Below are 20,015 nucleotides of genomic sequence, written 5' to 3'. Positions count from 1 at the left end.
ACCCTGTATGTGCAGCTCTTTTAAAGTTCTTTATATGTGTGTGATACGCACACAGACACGTGAATCTTTTTTTTAAGTGGGGAAAGCTCTGAAAACAGTCAGAGCTCAGTTACACCTCCATCCTCTTTATAGTGTCGGTATCTAAACTGTGTATTTAAAAAGTAAAGACTTTTGGCTCTGGATGCTCAAATATTTTCATTTCTTTTAACAAAAAGCCTGAGTAAGGTTGTGTTTTCAGCTTTGTGCCCTTTTCCAGACATGCCAGTCAGTTGAGTTTAGAGGGCTCCCTCTCACCCATGACTCTTCCTGATGGGAAGATGAAGCTGGGAGTGCACCTCAGCCTGGGAATACCATGTGTCCTACAGCTGCTTCCCAACCAGCTGTACCTTCACTGCTAAGGTGCCACTTCAGGATACGATGTCTCCCAGCTCAGCAGGACTCTGTGTTTCTAATGGAGGTCATTAGTTGCATCACTCAGTTAACTGAAGCAGGGATCTTGTATTTTAGGTACTGCCCAGGTAACTGGAGGAGGTATCAGGCAGTGAGGGAGGTGGCAGGAAGCCTGCTTTTTACTCCAGGGCAGCTGGCTCGTGACCACCAGCTGGCTTCTTGGGCAGGCCTGGGGACAACAGCACTGCCCCTGCTGTATGGGGGCACTTCTAAAACAAGTACAGAAACCACCCACCACACAGGGGTCCCAGGCAGTGAACTGCCCCCAGTGCTGAGCTCAGAGATGAATTACAGGGTAAAGCAACAAGGAATTAAGATTAACATGTGGCATGACTTTTTGTCCCTGATCCACCCTGTGAAGTTTTGTAAAACGCTTCTCTTTGTGCCCAGTTCTGGTTTTTTCCTTCCTTCTGGACCCTGGGGAGCTGGAGCAATATGCCTTCAGAAGATGACAAACCTTACTATAGCAAAACCCCGCAATCATATCTCTGTTAGTATCATGGTGTTTTTTTAGGTATTATAAGATTAAAAGAAGTGGTTGTCCTGAACAATTTAAATTCTAAGCAAATCAGTCAGCCAGACTACAGAATGTTACAAATGCAGGACCAGAACATGTATCAATCTGTTAACAGCAAAAGAGGATGAAACCTCCTGTATTTAATAAGAGAAAAATCAGCTCCTCTTATGCCTAGCTGCTGCTACAAAAGCATTGTCTCTTCAATCCTGATTCAAATAATGTGTCCTCTAACACAAGATATCATCTCCTTGCTGAGGCTGTAATTATTATTGTAGCCTCTCTTGACCCCAGAAGCTAACAAAAAAAGTCTGGGGAGAGACATTTTCTGTCAGTCGTTCCACTTAAGATGAGAAATTGGTGAGTTAAGTGTGACTTTGATGCACTCCTGCGTATTTTGAAGAATTTACAAAGGCCTGTGTCCCTGAACACAGCAGGACTCAAGGAAGCTCACTTAAAAGCTGTCCTCTCTGGCTTTTCCTCGGGCCATGTTGTTAGTGCTTGCTTGCTGTCCAAGACTTTCTCTCTTCTGGCTTTTCAGTGCACAGTTTTGCTTTCTTTCCTTTTTGATCATTTCCACTGATCAATGCCTTGTCCTCTGAATGTACATCCTGACATCCTTGGGAAGGGCTCCATGGAATAATTAGTTCTGTTTGCTAGGGGATTCTAACAGTTTCCTTGCTTTGTTTTTGCCTCTCTTCTCTCTGGGCTATAGTGTGCATCAGTAGGTTTGTACCACCTAGAAGAGAGGTGGGTTTGCCCTGTGGTGGTGCCTGAGCCTCAGAGGTGCCCCTGCTATCTGGCATTTATGTGCAAGGCAACGGGAACCTCTCCCCACACTTTGTTGTGGAGAGAGGGTACACAGGAGATCACTGAGGGTACAAAGGAGATTGGGTAGCTTTTGGGGGGAGCTCCTTCCCCATGTAAGAGGCAACCTGGCAGAAAGCTATAAATATTTTATCTGAAAATGTGGAAGATGCAGAGCTGGCAGTTCTGAGTCAAGGCTTTTCCTCCCAGACTGGCAAGTACATCCATCCAAGTCAAGGTATTGCAGTGTCCAAATCACAAGCCTTATGGCAAGAGAGACTCTGTCATGTGGGTGAAAGAGTTTCTGGTTGTGCAGCTGTTGAGCTTCTACTGGCCCTTGGCCACCTCAGGAAGTGATGTAAACGAGACTGGCTTTGGCAGGAGACCAGTTAGTGACCCTGAGTGCTGAAGCAAGAGTCCATTTGTGATGTGTGTTTGTACAGTTATGTTTCAGCCTGAGTCCCACAGCTTTTCTTCTGAAGCACTGGGCATCTTCTCGTAATCCTAAGAGCAGCCCTGAATATGGAATGCTTCTGAGGATCTTGAGGAATCTTCTGAGGATACTGAATGTCAGTATTTGCAGTCAAATGGATCTGGCCAGCTACCAGACACAAGCAAATGAAGTTCATGGTGCCTGGTAGCAATAGATACCAGAATGTTGCCATGGGCCTGATATTTACATTAGAGGTGGGCTCAAACCCAAGCTGTAGTCTCAGTGCCTCCACTCTGCATGTGTAAAACACCTTTCCTCTTTGTCTCTTTGGATTCCTAGCACAGAAGTGCACTTGTGCAGGTCTGGAGTGCCATCAGTTCTTCAGGAAGGCTCTGTCTCAGATGGTCTTTCACAAAACTTGGGTGGGAAATTAAGAGCGTCCTTTGAAACATCCCACCATGCTAAAAGGGGCTTCTATACTACACTTGACTTTGCCACAGACAGCAGTGTTATTTCCTATTGCATTGCCCATGTGAGGCACCCATGAGTTGGAACAGAAATGAAATTACTGATGGAAGGCCTAAATGTGCCAGTATCTCCTGCAGCCACATGACGATGCCTGGGATGGGAGGCACAACAGCAGTACCAGGGCGCTGTGGCATCCTACAGCATGCAGTCCAGATGTGATTTGAGGATGTTGAATTCAATCAGTGGAGTTAAGCATTTGAGCTCTTTATTTTGATAATGCACAGCTCTGATCACAAATGATGGTTCTGGCCCTTGGTGTTTTCACATATTGACTCTAGTTAAGTATCTCTGTGGCTGGAGATGAAAACTGTGTGTTGCACAGTTTTAGCACTGTCACTTCTGTTTAGTTTCAGGCATGTTGCTGAGCACATGATACATCCCAGATCTGAGATAAAAAAAGAACAGTTTTCCTTTGCTAATGGAATAAGTTATTTTCGTATAAAGTACAAGCTAGGAATTGGTGTCTGTTTCCTGTTTGAAGATAAACAAGGTCCATTCAATGAAATTCCACTGTGAGGCAGCTCCTGAAAAGCTAAGGAAATGGGGAAAATCTGCGGATTCTCTTAATGTAAGTTACTCTAGATGCTTTTGGAATACAGAATCAGCAAGGACAAAAAGGTATTTTGTGGAATAGATGTGCTGGTTCATTGCAAAAATCACAAACAGACAAGAACAAGCAAAGATTTTTCAGATAATGGTCTCAACTGAGAACAGCTAATCGGGCCAATTAGCCCTTATGATGTAGCTGCCTTATGACTAATCTGAGCACCTTATAGTGGGGGATGATTTATAGCACTTGTGTGAGCAGAGCAAGCAAAGGCACGGGCTGCAGAGTTGTCAAGAAGAAAAGTCTAGGAGGGGAGCTCAGCTGCAGCACAAAACTTTTCAAATCAGGATGGCAGCAGAGAGGTTTTGGGTCTCACACAAAAGCCAAAGCTGGAGGGCTGTGGTCTGGGAATGTGCTTGAGAAGCGTTGGAGCTCACTGGGAGGGTGCAGAGGCCGCTTGCTGGGTCAGGCCTTTCAGAGGAGCAGGAGGAGATGGGAGGTGGGAGCCCAGTGACTCTATGGATGTCTTTTCCCTGGTGGAAGCAGTGGGAGAGCAGCTGTATCCACTATCTCTGATTTAACAGGGTTTGAGACCCTGAAGAGTGTAAATAGTATCCCATAGCCAAATCCCAGTGAATAAAGCCAGGTTTGAGAGAAGTCTGTCTCGCTGAATGCTGATCTAGGTTTGAGTGGGGCTGGAACAGGAACCTGTTTCAATTAATTTGCTGAGTTATAGCCCTTGGAGATTAGTTTGAGTTTCAGAGAGGTTGCTAATGATTTTTAGGTGAAGAAACTCTGTCCCTGAAAGGATTTCTGGTATTGAGAGAACTGCAGAGACCATGAGGTCTAAATGTGCCAGAAAGTGGGAGAAAGCAGGAGAAAACACAAGCCCCTAAAATCAGCAGTATGAGAGGAAGCTTTCCAGTGATACAGGCTGGAGAGGAGTGGAGAGGAAGCCTCACCTTTCTGAGGGACTTGCTAATCCCAAGTGGGATGTTGGTGCATTGGTTCTGGTTGCATGTTGTGTGCTATTCCAGACTTCCTGAACAGCACCTATCTCCAGTATAGAAAATCTCTTTGTCTTCTTTCCCCTTCCTACAAGACTTGTCACTTTCCTCACAAATGTTGTAGGCTGCAATTTAAGGGATTGACGGTAGGAGGATGAATATAATTATAATGGATGTAATTATGGAAAAGATGATCACATGAAAGATTAAAGAGCAGAGTATTAGGAAAGATGGCTGAAAGCAGGCATTTGCCACAGTTCATGCTTATTTCTGTGTTTAATGTGTTGCCACTTTATGAATGACAGGGATGGGAAAGGTCTTGCTACCCATAACTGGTAAAGTTAATAAGGAAGATGGATGGCTCAGTGCATGTGCATCTAATTAGAAAGGTGGCTGCAGTGCATGTTTTGGACAGAGAAAGGGAAATATGGGAAGCACTACTATTGTACAGAGAATGGGTAATTATAGTAATGGGAAGTATGACAATACTGTTCAGGAAGCAGTGAGAAATCATTCCTTAACCACAAAGACTCTTGGCAGAATATCCAGATGTGGGCAGATTGACTTTATGCTTGATTTCGGGAAATGCTGAAAGGCACAGGTAGGGAACATTGAATTGTCATTCCTATAATGACAAAAAGGTATCAGTAATCCTGGTTTAGATTACTGAACATGTTATCTAGGAACATTTTAAGAGAAAACTTGGTTTTTTATAGAACAAAAATTTAGTAAAGCAAAGCTTTGGCAGTTAGAGGAATTTCTAGAGACAAAGATCTGAAGAGGACATGAGCATCCTTGGTAAGGAAAATACAGATGACAGCCTGCAAAGGGAGAAGGCAGCCCAAAGCAGTGCTTTTTTGTTTCTTCTGTTAGAGGATAATTTTATACAAGACCAGATTAAAATGGTTTGAAACAGCCTGAGTAGCCTTTGTGATGGGTGGAGGACAGGAGTCTTTCATATTGAAGCCTGGATGCTACTTGATATCCTGTCAGCTTCAATCTTTCTGTTCATGGTTTAAATGGCCTAATTGCTGTAGTTTCATTTATGTAATTTAACTTCCTCTTGCTATAAAGGAAGTTTAATTCAGCATTAACAGATTATTTAAAGATTGTTTTTATATTTGTATCATCTTGGTGCTTTAAAATGATTTCAGAACTCAAACTTCTGGAAAACTACCTGCAGGTTCCAGCTAAAGCATGTAAGATAACTTACAACCCATTAAACTGAAAAGAGGAAGAAATTACGATAAATCCAGCACAAAATTAACACTTTGTACTGGATGGTATCTGTGCTCTTCTCTGGCACCTCTGTGCCCTCTTCACCTTTTTATGGCCCATGGGTTTGCCTGTGACATTAGGCTGAAGGGAGGCTCTGTAATTCCCCAGGACAAGAACTGCTATGGCCAGGGACTGCTGCCTCAAGTCTTTGGCCTGAAATGGTTTATTTCTATGGCAGTTGTTCACCATGGCAGTAGCTTAAGTGGGCATGAACATTTCCATGAACTCTTTGTACATATTTGTACTGATATTTCACTGACGGGCACCTCTGGCACTCCTGCTAGTTATGTTGCAAAGTATAGAAGGAAAAAAGAAATGGACAAGAGAACACAGGTGTGCAAGTACTGTCCCCTCATCTTACTCATGAAAACATAAAATTTTAGATCTGTTCTCAAAAGAACTACAAGTATGCCTGAAGAATCTGTTCTTGTCCTGTCCCTCTTTTGCACCATAACATTGTACTTATTATTCCAGAGCACACATACCTGCAAGGCCTATTCAGCTAAAATAGTTCCTGTGATTGTTTGTCTCCCAAACAACGCCAAGAACTCTGGAGTTCTGCCAAAGAAAGTGAGTCCCATGTGTGACTCTGGAGTGAGAGCAGTGACTACAGCCCTGGAAAGTGTCTATTCCTGCTCCCTGTGCCCTTAACACATGCAGATTTATTCTCCTCCCCACCACTGAGAGAGACTAAGGCCTTTGTAACATCTGAAATGAAAAAGCACATGAAAATATTCTGCAGAGGAGTTAAGATAAAGAATTGCCATGCAGTAGTCTCCATCTCAAATAAGTTTTGAAAGTATAGCTGTCTTTAAGGTCAGGAATATCCAATAGTATTTTTATCACATCCAAAAGCACACAAAGGAAGAGGATGTTCATGACAGCCAATGGAGGAGGGAACATGTGGGATGCCTTTGACCATCCATGTGCTCTTTAGTTGTGTGTGCTCCTGGAGCCCTGGCTTCCCAGGAGAAGTCACTGAATAAATGATGCTTGTAGCAAGGGGGACTAGAGGGTTCATCTTCTCTGGTCAAGAAGATGTATTGAAGGTGCATTTTCACCTGAACAGAGTGAAAGAACAAAGGAGGTTTTTGGGTTTTCTCCAAGACAAGTGCAGTCCACAAAAAGCTCTGTGCCTGCTTGGAGGGGGTTGGAGTGCTCATGAGGGAGGGATGTGGATGGAATCAAGTTCACGAGCAATCCAGCACTTGAGCTGAGGGAGCTGCATCTGTTTGCTGCTCACACGCACACAGGGACTCAGCTGACATGAGCAAACCCCCTTCAGCTCAGCAGGGAGTGTCTGAATAACAGAAACAAACTGCAGACATCCAGGGGGAACACTGGGATTTAAAAGTTTCTGGTGTGTCAGCCTGCAGGTCAGGTGCTGTTCTTTCTGTACCAGAGAGCCAGAAGGGAAAGAAGGTTGTTTGGAATCACTGGGATTGTTGTGGTTGCACATGAGCACCGCAGGGCTGAGGTGATGTGGCTGATCCTTAGGCACTCTGTCCCTGGGGCTCAGGGCAAAGGAACTAAAGCAAATGGAGCTTTGCCCCTAAAGCAAACAGAACTAGTGACAATGCTCTAAACTCTCAGACTTGCTGAACAATCAAGGTGTTTGACTCCTCTGCTGTGCCATTTTGCTCTTAAGGGCAGGGCAGCATGAAAGCACAGGCTGTACTTGAGGGCTTGGGGCTGTATTTTTGCCACTAGCCTGTGGATTATTTTCTATTTGAGATTTGCCTCTGAGGGGCAGTTCCTATAATAATGTTTCCTGCTGGCTTTGTGCCCATGTTCTTCTTCTACACATGCAGTTCTACACCTACAAAGCACAAACAATTGAATAATACATTTTTCAGTTCTTTTGGGACACAGTCTTACGAATTTGCAGAAATGTTTTCCTAAGGAGGTTTTAGGTAGATTACTGTTTTCTATAAATTAACATTTTTCTGCAGATGTGGGCTTAAATCGCTTTTCTTGCGGATTATAAATCTTGTGAATTGTTTCAGTGATGCTTTTAGGAAAATAAATAGATAAAACAGAAATAAGAACTGTTTGTGCCAAGGCTTGATAGATGTTTTCTTGTTTCTGGGAACACCCAGGCAGCTGGCTGATGTTTTCTTCCTTTTTTTTTTTTCCCAAAGCTACTGAGAGGTAGTCCGGCACATACTGCAAAGATGAAATTGATTTGTTGTGTGCAGAGCTTAAATACAAATACTGTAATTAAAAATGATTACCTACCTGGAAAGCTGAAATGGAGGTGTATGTTATGGCTGAGGTATGGCACTTCAGTGCAGTGTTTCAGTAGTGACACTCCAGACCATCCAGGGGAATTCTAAGGATGGGTGGCACACTAACCTTGTGCTTCAGGTTGTCTTGACAGGCCAGCTACAGAGGACCACAGGATTTAGGTTGCTGTCTCCCCTGCTGTTTCAAAATGTGTTAGAAACATGACCATTTAAAATACCTCCTTTTAATAATGTAGGCACTGCCCTAAGAGTGTTCAGTATCCAACCCAATGAGCCAATTCCCACTGGAAACTTGTTCACAGTGTATGTCTAAAATCACTTCCAGGAATCTTTTCCAAAGGCTTTTCTATGAGTCTGCCCTGTGTGCAGTGTCTGTGGTTACTCCAGAGGTGCGACTGGATGGGAATTAATCTTGTGGCATTTCCCTTGGCCAGGTGCAGAAGGGACCCAGAGCCTTACTGGGAATGCATGACCTGCAGTGTAAGGAAGTACAACAGCATTGTCATCCTCAGCTGGCAGCTGCCAAAATCTCTGAGTGTCAAAGAATTTAGGAGTGTCACATCAAATGGGTGTTTGCTCTTTAATATTACTCAGTGGGTTTTTTTGCAAGTACTTAAAAGAACTCTCCTGCATAAGCTGAAACACTATTAAATGTGTTTGTTTTTTTGGAAATTTTCAGCCTCACAGCTGGAATGGAGCTGACTAATAACTAACTTCAGTAGAAGGGGTCTGAAACCTTCCCAGTGATCACAGGGATAGGCAGAGCAGCAGTTGATCTGATGAGGTGATTAAGAATCAAGCATCCATGAGAAATAGCCCTTCAGAGGAAGTTAGCTTTCGTGGGAGCAACTTGAGCTGACCCTGAGGTAGAATAATTATGCTGAAATGACATGAATTGCCGAGCACACTTACATATATTTTAGTTTCTTGCCCTTCTGATCGTAATTGAGTGCCTCTACCAGATCAGAAGCTGTTTTAACTCATTTGGAAATAAAATTACTATGTCTACTGTGCTGTGTAAAGTTTAGGAAAACCTTAATGAAACAAATTCTGTCAAGGGAGGCTGTTTTACTCTCCCAAAGTACTTAGTTTAAATCAAATGGAAATGGATTCCTAACTTACATTTATTCCATGTATTGTGTGAAATCTCTTTGTGGGTAATCATTGATTCAAATAGCACTGAATACTGTAGTGGTGGGAATTCAGTTTTTCTCATCTGAGACCTCTCTCCTTATACAGGTCCCTGCCACCAGGACTCACCTCAGCAATCTTTTATTTCCATTTACCTTCCAAAGCACATTTCATTAGAGGGTACGTACTCAGTCAGGGTTTGTCAGTGAACTGATAGTTCGTTACAGAACTTTAGGACCTGAGCTGTTTCCCTGGGAGAATTGTGCATCAAACCCAAGAAAACTGCTCACAAGCTTTGGTTTTTCTCCTCCCTCACAGCCCTGTCCCTAAGGATTGCACAACCTTGAGGCCGCACACTCAGGAAGGGATGGGAGAAACCAGGAAAGCATTGGAAAGAATTGAAACAATGACAGAAAGGCAGAGAGGAAGCTCTCAAAGAGAGGTAACAGGCCTCTGGAAGAAAAGAACTGCAATGATTAAACTTTAGAAAATAAAATTTGGTATTTGAAAGTCATAAATCAACAGTGACATTGAATCCTTTGTGTATTCAACTTAAATAAAATTCCACAGATTCAGAGGCAAAAGATGGAGTATTTGACAGTATCTCACAGATTTCTGTCAGTCACATGTTGCCGGTTCCCAAGAGCAGACAGATGCTGCAAATTTTAATGGCACTGTAGATTATCCAAGGAATGGGTATCAGGCCTAAAACCCCCGTGTTACAATTCTCTCTGTTGCTTATCCTTGCTCTGAGAAATGTGTTGTTGCAGGTAGGATATTCATGTTTAGTTTTTACCCAAAGAGGCTTTGGAGAGCTGGTAGAACTGGTGAATTTTGATTCTAGTAGGTGGAGACCTCTTGAATTGCTTGGCATTGTCAGATTCAGTTGCAGCTCTGGCAGAGGGGGGAGGTGGAATTAGCATTAAACCATTTTAAATTGTGGCACTTAACTGAACTAACTACAACTACAGTAAAATGCCTTCTAAAGTGTCTGATTATATCTTTCAGTCAGAAGTTCTAAATAAAATGGATAAACATATATTAAGAAGGAAAACAAGAGTGAGTGTTAAGTAAAGAAAACAAGAGAGATTGCTAAGGATAATTATTATATGCAACACCCTGCATGAGGTGTTAGTGTTTTGTTGATTCTTTGGTGTTATATATTTAGAAAAGGAGGCTGAACTGTCACCTTTGTAACCAAATCGCTTATCACTGAGTGCATTAAGTAGGAAACAGATCACTTATGTTGCATTTACATGGTTAATCTGTCTACCACATTCTGAGTTTCTCCCTAATCAGTCTGAGGAAGATTAGAGCCTTTTTTTCATAATTGCTTTGTTAAACCACTCCACTGAAATTAGCATTTAAATAAGGGTAAATTGAGCACTGAACTGAATTTCCATAAAAATACGATAAACCCCAAGCCTATACAAGGTCTATAAGTGGAGGTAGCTGCAGCATGTGCAGGCTTTATGTTGAGCATGAAAGCAGCCAGGACACAGCTGCCTTCTAGGACTGGGGCAGCATCTATGTGGGTTTGGATGGTTTGTAGGGCAGGGAATCCTGATTTACCTGGCATCTCTAAATAGCACAAAATATTAAGACATGTGGAAGGCTCTTTTTGGTCTGCTAAAATGTTCATGCGTGTGCAGCCTCAATTTGAGATTCGACTTAGTCATTTCAGGTGCAATGATGAATAAATATGAGGAAGAAAGGGGGTTTATCACAGCAGAGTCCTTCAGATCTCTGTCCTTTTTTCAATCTTCCAGATGACAGCAACTGAGTGAGAAGGTGATTTGTACCTCAGAGGTATTTGGCCAGCCTTTAGGGTCAGTGCTTAACACCCTGTGTGACCAGGGCTTGCCAGAAGCACTCTGAGATTTCATGCCCATTCATTGCATTGGCTTTCAAAAGAACCGCGTGAGCCAAGTGTGTGGATGCAAAGCCTGAGCTCCTCTGCAGGTCACCTTCAGATTTATTTTGGTGGGAAGCCCAGGCCAGCATCAATGTGTCTATTCTGATTTTAGGATAAGTGCAGAGGGACCTAGTAGAGTCTTCCAGGAGGACTATTCTCTCCAGGAGAAGGATATTCAGTTTCTACGCTGGGTTCCAGGTCTGGTCCTTTGAACATTGTAAGAGGCACAACCTTGTAGTGTAATTTTGGATAATGGCATAGCCCCTTTAAGAAAGGGGGTTTTATATCCATCCCTTCCAGATACTTGAGAGCTATTCCTCTCTTAAGATGTGGCAGAAGGGGAACATGGTACAAAGATGAAAAAAAGTGTAGGTAATGTGATGACAAAAGTCAGAGAGTGGAATGCATGTAAGTATGGGAGGAGGAGAAAAAAGAGAGGACATGAAGGCTGGGAAAGAGACTCCTGCATTGGCCAGGAATTGTATTTTTATATGTCTGAGCATGAAGTCCACCCATCACTAGCTTATAACTGAAGGGATTGTAGTTAAACTTGATCTGCATTATTACATCACTGTCTTAATTTAGGTGATTATTAAGACACAACCTTAAAATTTGCTTATTCTGTCTGTGTGTTGGCGTATCTGGCATGGTAGATGTGTTTGGGTTATGATGGGCATGTGTTTGTCTGACTGTGTATAGATGTATATGTCATATGTGTACATATTAAGACCATTTTGGTTGGTCTGTTTTGCCACTTACTATTTTAAACAAAAGGTGGGAGGGATCCAAAGTAACTGTGTATAGGTGTGATAGCTCACTCCTGATGCTTCAGTAAATTCTGGCATATGTTGAGGTCTGCACCTGTAAGGATGACAGCAAGGAGCCCTTTCTAGTTCAATTGCACAAGAAGGCTGAAAATAGAAATGTGTTTTTTATGATGCAATGCTGGAAGCAAACGGAAACAACCATAAGAAATCCACCACATGGCAGCATCTACATCAGTTAGATATTTTTTTCCCCCAAGTTTGCATCATGGCTTTGTTCAAAGGCCAGGGGAAGCTCATTTTTAGTGTTGGCTGTTTTCTGGCTGGGGGCAGGATCTCACCCTGAAGCAGCTATTGAGCTGGCTAGATACAAAGCAGTGGGCATACATGGTGCACCCAGGCTAGTTTTTTAAAAGAGGAATTTACTAATTGTTAACAGTGCAGTTATTAAAAAACACAATGTGTACTGCTAATGAAGAATGAAGTTAAGGAAATGTATAACTGCAAACAGTGGAAGGGTTTCCTGCTGACATTCACAAGTGGTCACCTGGGTATTTGGGAAATGATGGTGAGTCTGTTTCCTTTTTGTTTTATGAATATCCTAATATGTAGGTTAATACATACAACTACTTTGAAATAATTAGACACAGTTCTATTGAATTAAAGTAATTGCTGATTTGGGGATTCACTGGACTCACTGTAAAGAACGTCAGTAAAATGACTCTTCAAACACTGAACTCCAGTGCTGGCCTGAAAGAGAAGCAAGTGGGAGTGATGGTGATGGGCTACACATCACAAAAGGAGCAGGAAATGCTCCTTATCCTTATAGGCTGAATTTATGAAAGTTTGTTACAGTTGTAGGCTGCGTTTATAAATGTGAGTAGATGAATATTTCTCTTTTCTAATGGAATGAGAAGAGAGGAGAATGTGCCATGAATGCTTTTAGAGCCTAATCAGTTAATTAAAAATTCTTTATGCAGAGGTTGTTTTCTAACTCAGGATGCTGAGCCAGCTCTTCTGATTGAGGATCCCAACCTTTTGGGCAGCATTGGCCTTGATAAGAGATATTTTTTTCTTTTTGGCTTTTCAAACACCATAGGCTGTGCAGTGCTGCCAGTGTGAATGAAACTTTCAGGAGCAAATGAAGCAGCTACTCCAGACCCAGTGAACACTATGGAGTAGAAGCCAGGTATATGGCATTTTTATTGGTTGTCAAATCCTCCTAAACCCAGAGCAGTGTCCTTTGTGCCATGGAGCTGAGATGTGGAGCAGAACAAAACCTCAGCTGTCTTTGCCTCTCAGCCAGATGGACAACAGACTCTCTCTCCTCTCTAAACAAAGGGGGCTGGAAGCAGCAGTGTAAGGTATTTTAAGAATTTCCACTCTGGTGAAACACCTCATTATCATGGAAGGTCTGCATTCAAACTGTGTACACTTGGGGGTTTTGCTCAGAGGAAATACTTGCCCTGGGCCTGGATGTTGCCTTCCACCAACATGTGAACATGTGAATTTTAAATTGACCTATATTCCATTTTATTTAGCTATTTTTCACTAGGATTTTCAGTAAAGAGCTGAACTTGTTTTTACTGTTACTGTGTAGGTTTCTCTCTCTTTATCTCCTTCTTTTTTTTTTTTTTTTAAATATAACTTCCTCTGGTTAGTTTTTCCTACTCTACCACTTACATATCATCACTATACAATGCAGTTGTTGAACATGTGTCCTGTCAGCCCTATATAGTGATGAAAGGAAGCAGCAGTAGGATCCTTCATAAAGGTGAGGAGCATGGTCACACCACGGGGCTGTGCAGCACAGTGCTTGCTCAAGCAATGTCTTTGTATAGGAGGAAGGAGCTGGGATTTGTCTGTGTAAGGAGCCAGACTACAAGGAAATGTAGGTCTCTCCAATGACCTTCAGTTAAAGGACCTTGACTTGGAGATGGGATTGAACTCTTGACAGAATTCCCCAAAGAATCTGTTTTATGTTAATCTATTTAGTAATCTCTCTGTTGACCCGTATTTGCTCCTGGCCTCCAAACATCCTGTGGCAATTAACTCCACAGCATAATGATGTGTTATGTGCAAAAACCATGACCAAGGGGAAGGAGCATCAAAAGCTGAAATTGATAAAAAGCCTGAATAATGCAGGTATCAGCTGTATAAAACCTTTGAAGATCTGCTTATTTGACTCCAGATTTGATCAACATTCTGCTCTCACTCTGATTTTTATGCTAGTCTGGCATTGCCATTTTTAGGTGAGATCAAAATTAGGCCAAAATACTTCTAAGGGAAGGCAATATCTGATGTTTCTAATTAAAAAAATCAAATCTGCTCTTAACAAGAAATAACCCAATGCTTAAGAGAAATGGCTTCTTGTAAAATTTAAGGAACATCTGAAATCTATGAAAATAGTGAAGCTTGTGTTATTTCCCTCTCATATAGGTACCCTTGTGTTTAATTAGGAATAACATTGAAGTCTTGGAGTGCCGCAGTTTTGATAAGAATTGATGTAATAGGCTTTGATACTGTTAGTTTAAAGAAATTCAATTAATAATTAAGGTGTTTGCTGATATCAGGCATGCAGCACATTCAGAGTCAATTATTGCATTCTACATATTTGATTTAGACAAAAACAAGTGTATGTCTTTGCTTTAATCCCTTGTTCCATAGACAAAGGATGTGGGGTGTCTGATCAGAGAGGGAGGGGTGAGAGACAAGAAATGCTAGCCCAACCTTATGCTAATTTAAACATGGTATATGGTCGCCCTGTTGGCATTGGGCTTGCTCAACAACTGCTTTCTGCAAGGTTATTTTAGTCTTTTTTCCCCTGTGTGAATGAATTGCAGTCAGAAGCTTCAGATTGTTTGCAGATTTTATTCCCTTTAAGTAAGGGTCTTCAAAATGAGCGAAAGCCCTCTCAGTGGGTATAAAACATCAGAGTACCACTGTGGTCAATGGAGACATGCACTTTATTTTACCAGGATGTAACACCTTCATTTTTGGTAACTGATTCAGTTTTAAACCTCGCCACACATTTAGTGTTTTATCCAAGGTGCAGGCTCTCCACGTGCTTTCTCCTCAGTTTGAGAACAAGCATTTGGTAGTGCTACCTTGCTGCTGTATCTTACCTCAAGCCCCACACATATTTTTTCCTCTTTCCATCCATCATCTGTTTTCCCTTGCCTTTGTTCCTACTCCCAAATTTCAAACCCAGGCTATGCTTCCTTTGTTGTTCAAGCTGAAAACATGAGCTTGGGTCTTAACAAGACCCATCTGTGCCGGCTGCAGCAGCCAGGTCAAGGTTGGTGTTGTGCTGGGCAGGAACGTGGCTGTTGGATCCCTCACCCAGGAGTGGGGCACAGCAGACGTTCTGCTCTCTGCTGCTCCAGTGCTACTGCACAAGATTTTTTGGTAACATAACAGAAACAAATCTGAAGAGGATTTCCTACTGTAGGCACAGAGCAATGACCCCCTACAGCAGGTACCCACGGCCCTCAGGAGTGTTGGGAGACAGAGGCAAGGGTAATGCCAAAGTGAGCACCCAATAATTGCTTCCTAAAGTGTATGTGTACATCCTGCCCCTGTAAAATACTGAGTTGCCTATCTTGTAACTGCTGGTTAATGAGTCTCTTGACCTCCCACTGTCATGCTAATGCGACTGCACACTTGGAACCCCCATGAGCCAATAAATTACTCCTTTTCTAAATACCCTTTTACAGATTGCTGCTATCTCTGCAACGGAGACTACCTATCTCATTAATTTGTAATTGTGCTGAAATATTGGAGGCTTGAAAGTGGCATGTGAACTGAAATACAAATTCAGTAGATATGCTGCTGCCAAAAGGCTGTATAAAGTCAGTTAAGCTATATATTACTGGAGATAAGGAAATTATCTTATACTTCAGGCTCTGGTATTACTTGGATCCTTATTTATAAAACTTGGATAAATGAAAGGGTAAGTGCAATGAGGATGTGGGGTTGTATATGTGAAATACATAAACACACACACTGTAAAATCTACAGTACAAGAAGTTTCTCATGGCAAACAATGGAAGAAATGCTGTTTCCTCTCATAGAGTTTGACATATGTGGAGATAGTCCCAGGCGCACTTTTCTCAAGAATTCTTGTATTTTAATAACATGTGGCTTGTGAAACAAAGATCCAGTGCAGAGACTCTTACAAGCATAGGAAACACTGACAGCTTTTCAGTTGGATTAAATACCTATAGACATATGTAGCGACTTTACATAAAGGACCTGAATATGTAAGAAACCCTTTTGCAAGAATTCTCTGGGAAACCTATGTGATTTTTTTTTTAATGGGTAAAACATGCAGTTTTGGGAATGTGCCATAAAAGAGGGTGAATCATGTAGGAAGCCCAGTTTTCACAGTGGTTTTGGGACACATGTAGTTTTGTTGTAGCAAGCACTAATAGGTGATCTATCTTTGCTCAGTGCACATTTCTGAATAGCACTTTTCACAGGAAGTGAATGCTCATTTTTCCACAATGCTGAGGGAGGGAGGCAAAGGACATCACCTGAACCAGGGTGGGAGAGCAGCTGCAGAGCAGGGTCTTGGCCAGGGGCTGCAGAGCCTGTCTAGTTCACACTGATTCTGGTGGGTTTAAATTTGGTCGTGGGCTTGGGATTTTTTTAATAATAAACCCAGCAAGATACATTTTGTGAATGATGTAGTAGGTTATGATTGAATAACCCCCCCCACCATCAAACTTGTGTGCCTATTCATCACTCACTTTGGTTTAAGTTTTATCACCGAGATTTTTTTGTGGGGACAGAAAAGAATGGAAGACTTTCTAAGTTTTTTTAATGGCATTAAACTACTTGAGTGTCAATGCCTAAGTTTGGGTTGTCAGGAGAGCCAGAGCATGAGCTATCAGAACAAATAAAGGGGGATGATTTACTTATGTCAACATTTTTTTGTTTGGTTCCTTTCTTGAGTGTTAGGAATAGTGTTCTTTCATCTCTTGCACACTTTTTTGTACATAATCTGTCAACTTTGCCACAATATTTTTAACAAGTCTGAAAATATTCAAAGTCAACACTTGAAAATATTTTAAGGCATTTTACCTTTGTCTAATTTAAATCTGGGGTTTTTTTTAAATGAAAAGTAAATAAATTTTATGCTGGGGAGAGCAAGTATCCCTTTACTTTTTTGGCATTGCTCCTAAATTGCAAAGCTTCAAAAGTGAAGGATATAAGAAATGCAGAGAATTAATGATGGAATAGCATGTGGTGCCATCTACAACAGGGCCAACTGTGACCATGTGCTGAACTTTCAAAGGAAAAAAAAAAAAAAATCAAAGCCTCCTCCAGTTCCAATCTGATCCAGTATCCTTGAAGCAAAGTCTCCCACTGACAGGGAATAAAACTGGGATAGACCCTTAGGCACATCAGATGTGACAGCATTCACAAAATCTCAGGCATGAGAGAGAGCCAGTTTAATGGCACATCTAATATTCTCTCCATTTCAGAATGCTTCTTTTTAATTCTGTTAGTACTAATTGAAAGCAATCCAACAGGCAAATGTCATTTTATAGCAAACAGCTGATTAAACATTATGAATTTTTGCTCAGATGACGGTACATATCACTCTGTCAGTCGTTTGCTTGTGTTTAAAATTACAGTAAATAATCATAGTCGTATTTCCTACTGGATAGAAAATAAAATCTATTTCCCCAGCACTACTTTTAGCAGAGTAAAAATGAATCCCAAATACAACATTCTCCATAGCTTACAGATATTTCCCCCCCCACTAACTGTTTATTATTAATTATCCAGACATGTCTGTATTATGCTATTGAACTGTCTTTCTTCCTCCTTCCTAGGATAAATCCACTTACACTGGTGGTTAATTGCTCACAGCACTGTGACTTTTATGCAGGAGATATGGAGCTGGCTAATGCTGAAATTGCTGATGGCTGGCTTTGCTACATGGGGAAGGGTTGCATCCGGACAAGTACTCAAGAACGGCTTTTGAATACTTAAACCAGCAAGAACTTGTTCTGAATTCCAGTTTTACATGCCTTTGCATGGAAACTAGTTAGTGCCTGGCAATGAGATACTGCAGAGGGTCTGCCATACGCAAATTCATTTTTACTGTCCTGGGGCTTTAATGATTTACTGGCAGATGTTATTCTGTTATTTAAAGCAGCTCTGTACATGACTAAGAAAGTGTCCGTGAGTATGGACAGGGACAGTACTGCTGAAGAACAGGGCCAGATTTCATTCCCAAGCAAATTACTTTGTGCCAGCTGACTCTCACAATGAACTCATTTAAATGGCTTGGATCGAATTGCACACATTTAATGTGGTTAAATTGAAAATTGCTTCTGCGATTCCCCCAAAATTCGTAAGCTTCCTCTGAGTATTCAGTTAATTTCCTATATTATAACCTGTATGGGAGCAGGGGAGGGAGAGGACAAGGTTACCTCTTGCTGCATTCAGTTGAGTGCCATTCCTGAGCTGTGCCGAGTTCAGCCAGAGCAGCTGGATGGCAGCACTAATCGATGGCTCTGCCTCCGTTCATTGTTTGCAGTGGTGCAGCCCCGTGCCCGCACGCTGGCAGATGCCTTTCATCTCCCCCAGTGCTCTGCCTTCACAAAATTGTTAACAGCATCCCTGTCTTTGACAGTGGTGTAAACTACATAACCTACACAAGTTTATTGAATTTCAGTCAAATGCAATGAAGACACACTGGTGTCACTGCTTGACCTCAGCTGTGTTGTTGTCTACCAAGCTAAGTAAAATCTCTGGGCAACTGGTCTTTTATTGCTGTGCATGAATTGAATGAAGGAAGGAGTATTTCTCTATGGTCTGCAGATCAGCAGAAGTCTGATTTAAAGGTTGTCAGATTGATTTCAGGCTAGTGATAATGCTTTTTAATGTGAGATCCTGCTCTGCATGGCCTCTTTTTTGTTGATCTATGTTCAAATATTTGCCTGAATCTGAAAAATAACCATTTTGTCCATCTTTCCTGGTGCAGAAATCATTAACATCACAGGCCCTGATTTAATGAAGTATTTTGACATAATGAAGTATATCATGAAGTTCTAGAGGAACTTCAATGCATGGCAAAATTATTGCTGAATTAGGACCTCCAGTCTCAGTTTTACAAAAGTAAGGTGCTAAGGAGACTGAAGCAATGGAGAAGATGGACCTGCTTTATGTCTTACTGAATTTTCTTGATTGAAACAAATGAGTTTTTGTCAGGTCTGTAAGCTAAACTGGTCTGTTTCTTAATTGGTACAGACTCCTTTACCAAGAGGTTGATGGCATGGAACAACATGCATTGGAGAAGCAGTGAATCTTGGTTTTGAGTACAGTGGGTACTTTATGTTTCCAGTGCTTCTTGAAATCTGGCCACCTATTCAGGTGTCTTGTGCCAGCATTGAAGTTAAGAAGCAAATTTAGTTATCAGTATTAAAAACCAGTGTACAGTTAAAGTGAAACTTTTTGGAAGAAACTTCCGTAAAACACTACAATTAAAATCAAGCAGATGTTTAATGGGCATTTTAGTAGGATTAGGTGGCTTTTCAAAGCCATTTCTAAAGGCAGTTGCAATTCCATCTTCTGAGCAGGTAAAATGATAGTACACGCCTATTTGATCTGAATCCATAGAACTAGAATAAATACATAGCAAGAGTAAATGCTAGTAATGGTGCTGATCCTTGACTTAGCCAGTTGTATTCTTTGAACATATTCTTTTCAGGTGCTCTGATTTCACCCCTCCTTACCCAAGTGGGGAAGTCGAGTCTTGCTGTTCCTGTGTGCCCACAATTGAGGAGCACTGCCTCCATAAGTGACCCTACTGAAGCTCCAGTAGGAAAGAATACACCTCACCCATAACAAGGAATATAGAAGAAGCTTCAGACTGGGGCCAAACATTCCGTTCATAAGTTTCATGTCCTTCTGAAAGGTAAGAAAAATGGGGGGGAATCTTTGTCCTCTTTGTACTTTCATGTGGTACAGGAAGACCATAGGGAGGTGGTGGAGTCAGCGTCCCTGGAAGTGTTTAAGAAAAGCCTGGATGTGGCACTCAGTTGACAAGGTGGTGTTAGGTCATAGATTGGACTCAATGATCTCAAAGGTCTTTTCCAACCTAATTCATTCTGTGATTCTATGAAATGCAGAACCCCAACACACTGATATTCTCTGCCTCTTTTGTGAATGTTCCTAGTACTTCTCAAAGACTCCTAGTAATATAATAATAAAAATACCCTTGCCCCTTGCCTTCTGCTACAGCACAAACAGACTTTGGAGGCAGTGGGAGGGGATGGACAGCTCTTAAACTAAAATGCTTAGCACTCAGTGTGCTGTACACTGCCAGGCTTGGGAGAGGCAATGCCTCTCTGCCTCCTGCTGTGTGAGGTGATGACGT

At 41.7% G+C, this 20,015-nt stretch overlaps 1 long non-coding RNA gene across 2 annotated transcripts in view; it reads left to right on the top strand.

Moving 5' to 3' along the window:
- The window catches only part of LOC121662868, a 118,552-nt gene extending 99,001 nt beyond the window's left edge, over window positions 1-19,551 (top strand). For both annotated transcript variants that reach the window (XR_006015461.1, XR_006015460.1), the window contains exon 4: window positions 19,347-19,551. This is a non-coding gene — a long non-coding RNA (uncharacterized LOC121662868). The remainder of the gene's footprint in view (window positions 1-19,346) is intronic.
- The last annotated feature ends 464 nt before the right edge of the window (window positions 19,552-20,015 follow it).

This window comes from Corvus kubaryi, unplaced genomic scaffold (assembly GCF_017639235.1).
Source record: "Corvus kubaryi isolate FWS band 111438036 unplaced genomic scaffold, C.kubaryi_AGA036_p1.0 37264, whole genome shotgun sequence".
Taxonomy (NCBI): Eukaryota; Metazoa; Chordata; class Aves; order Passeriformes; family Corvidae; genus Corvus; species Corvus kubaryi.
This window is presented reverse-complemented; position numbering and strand designations above follow the sequence as displayed.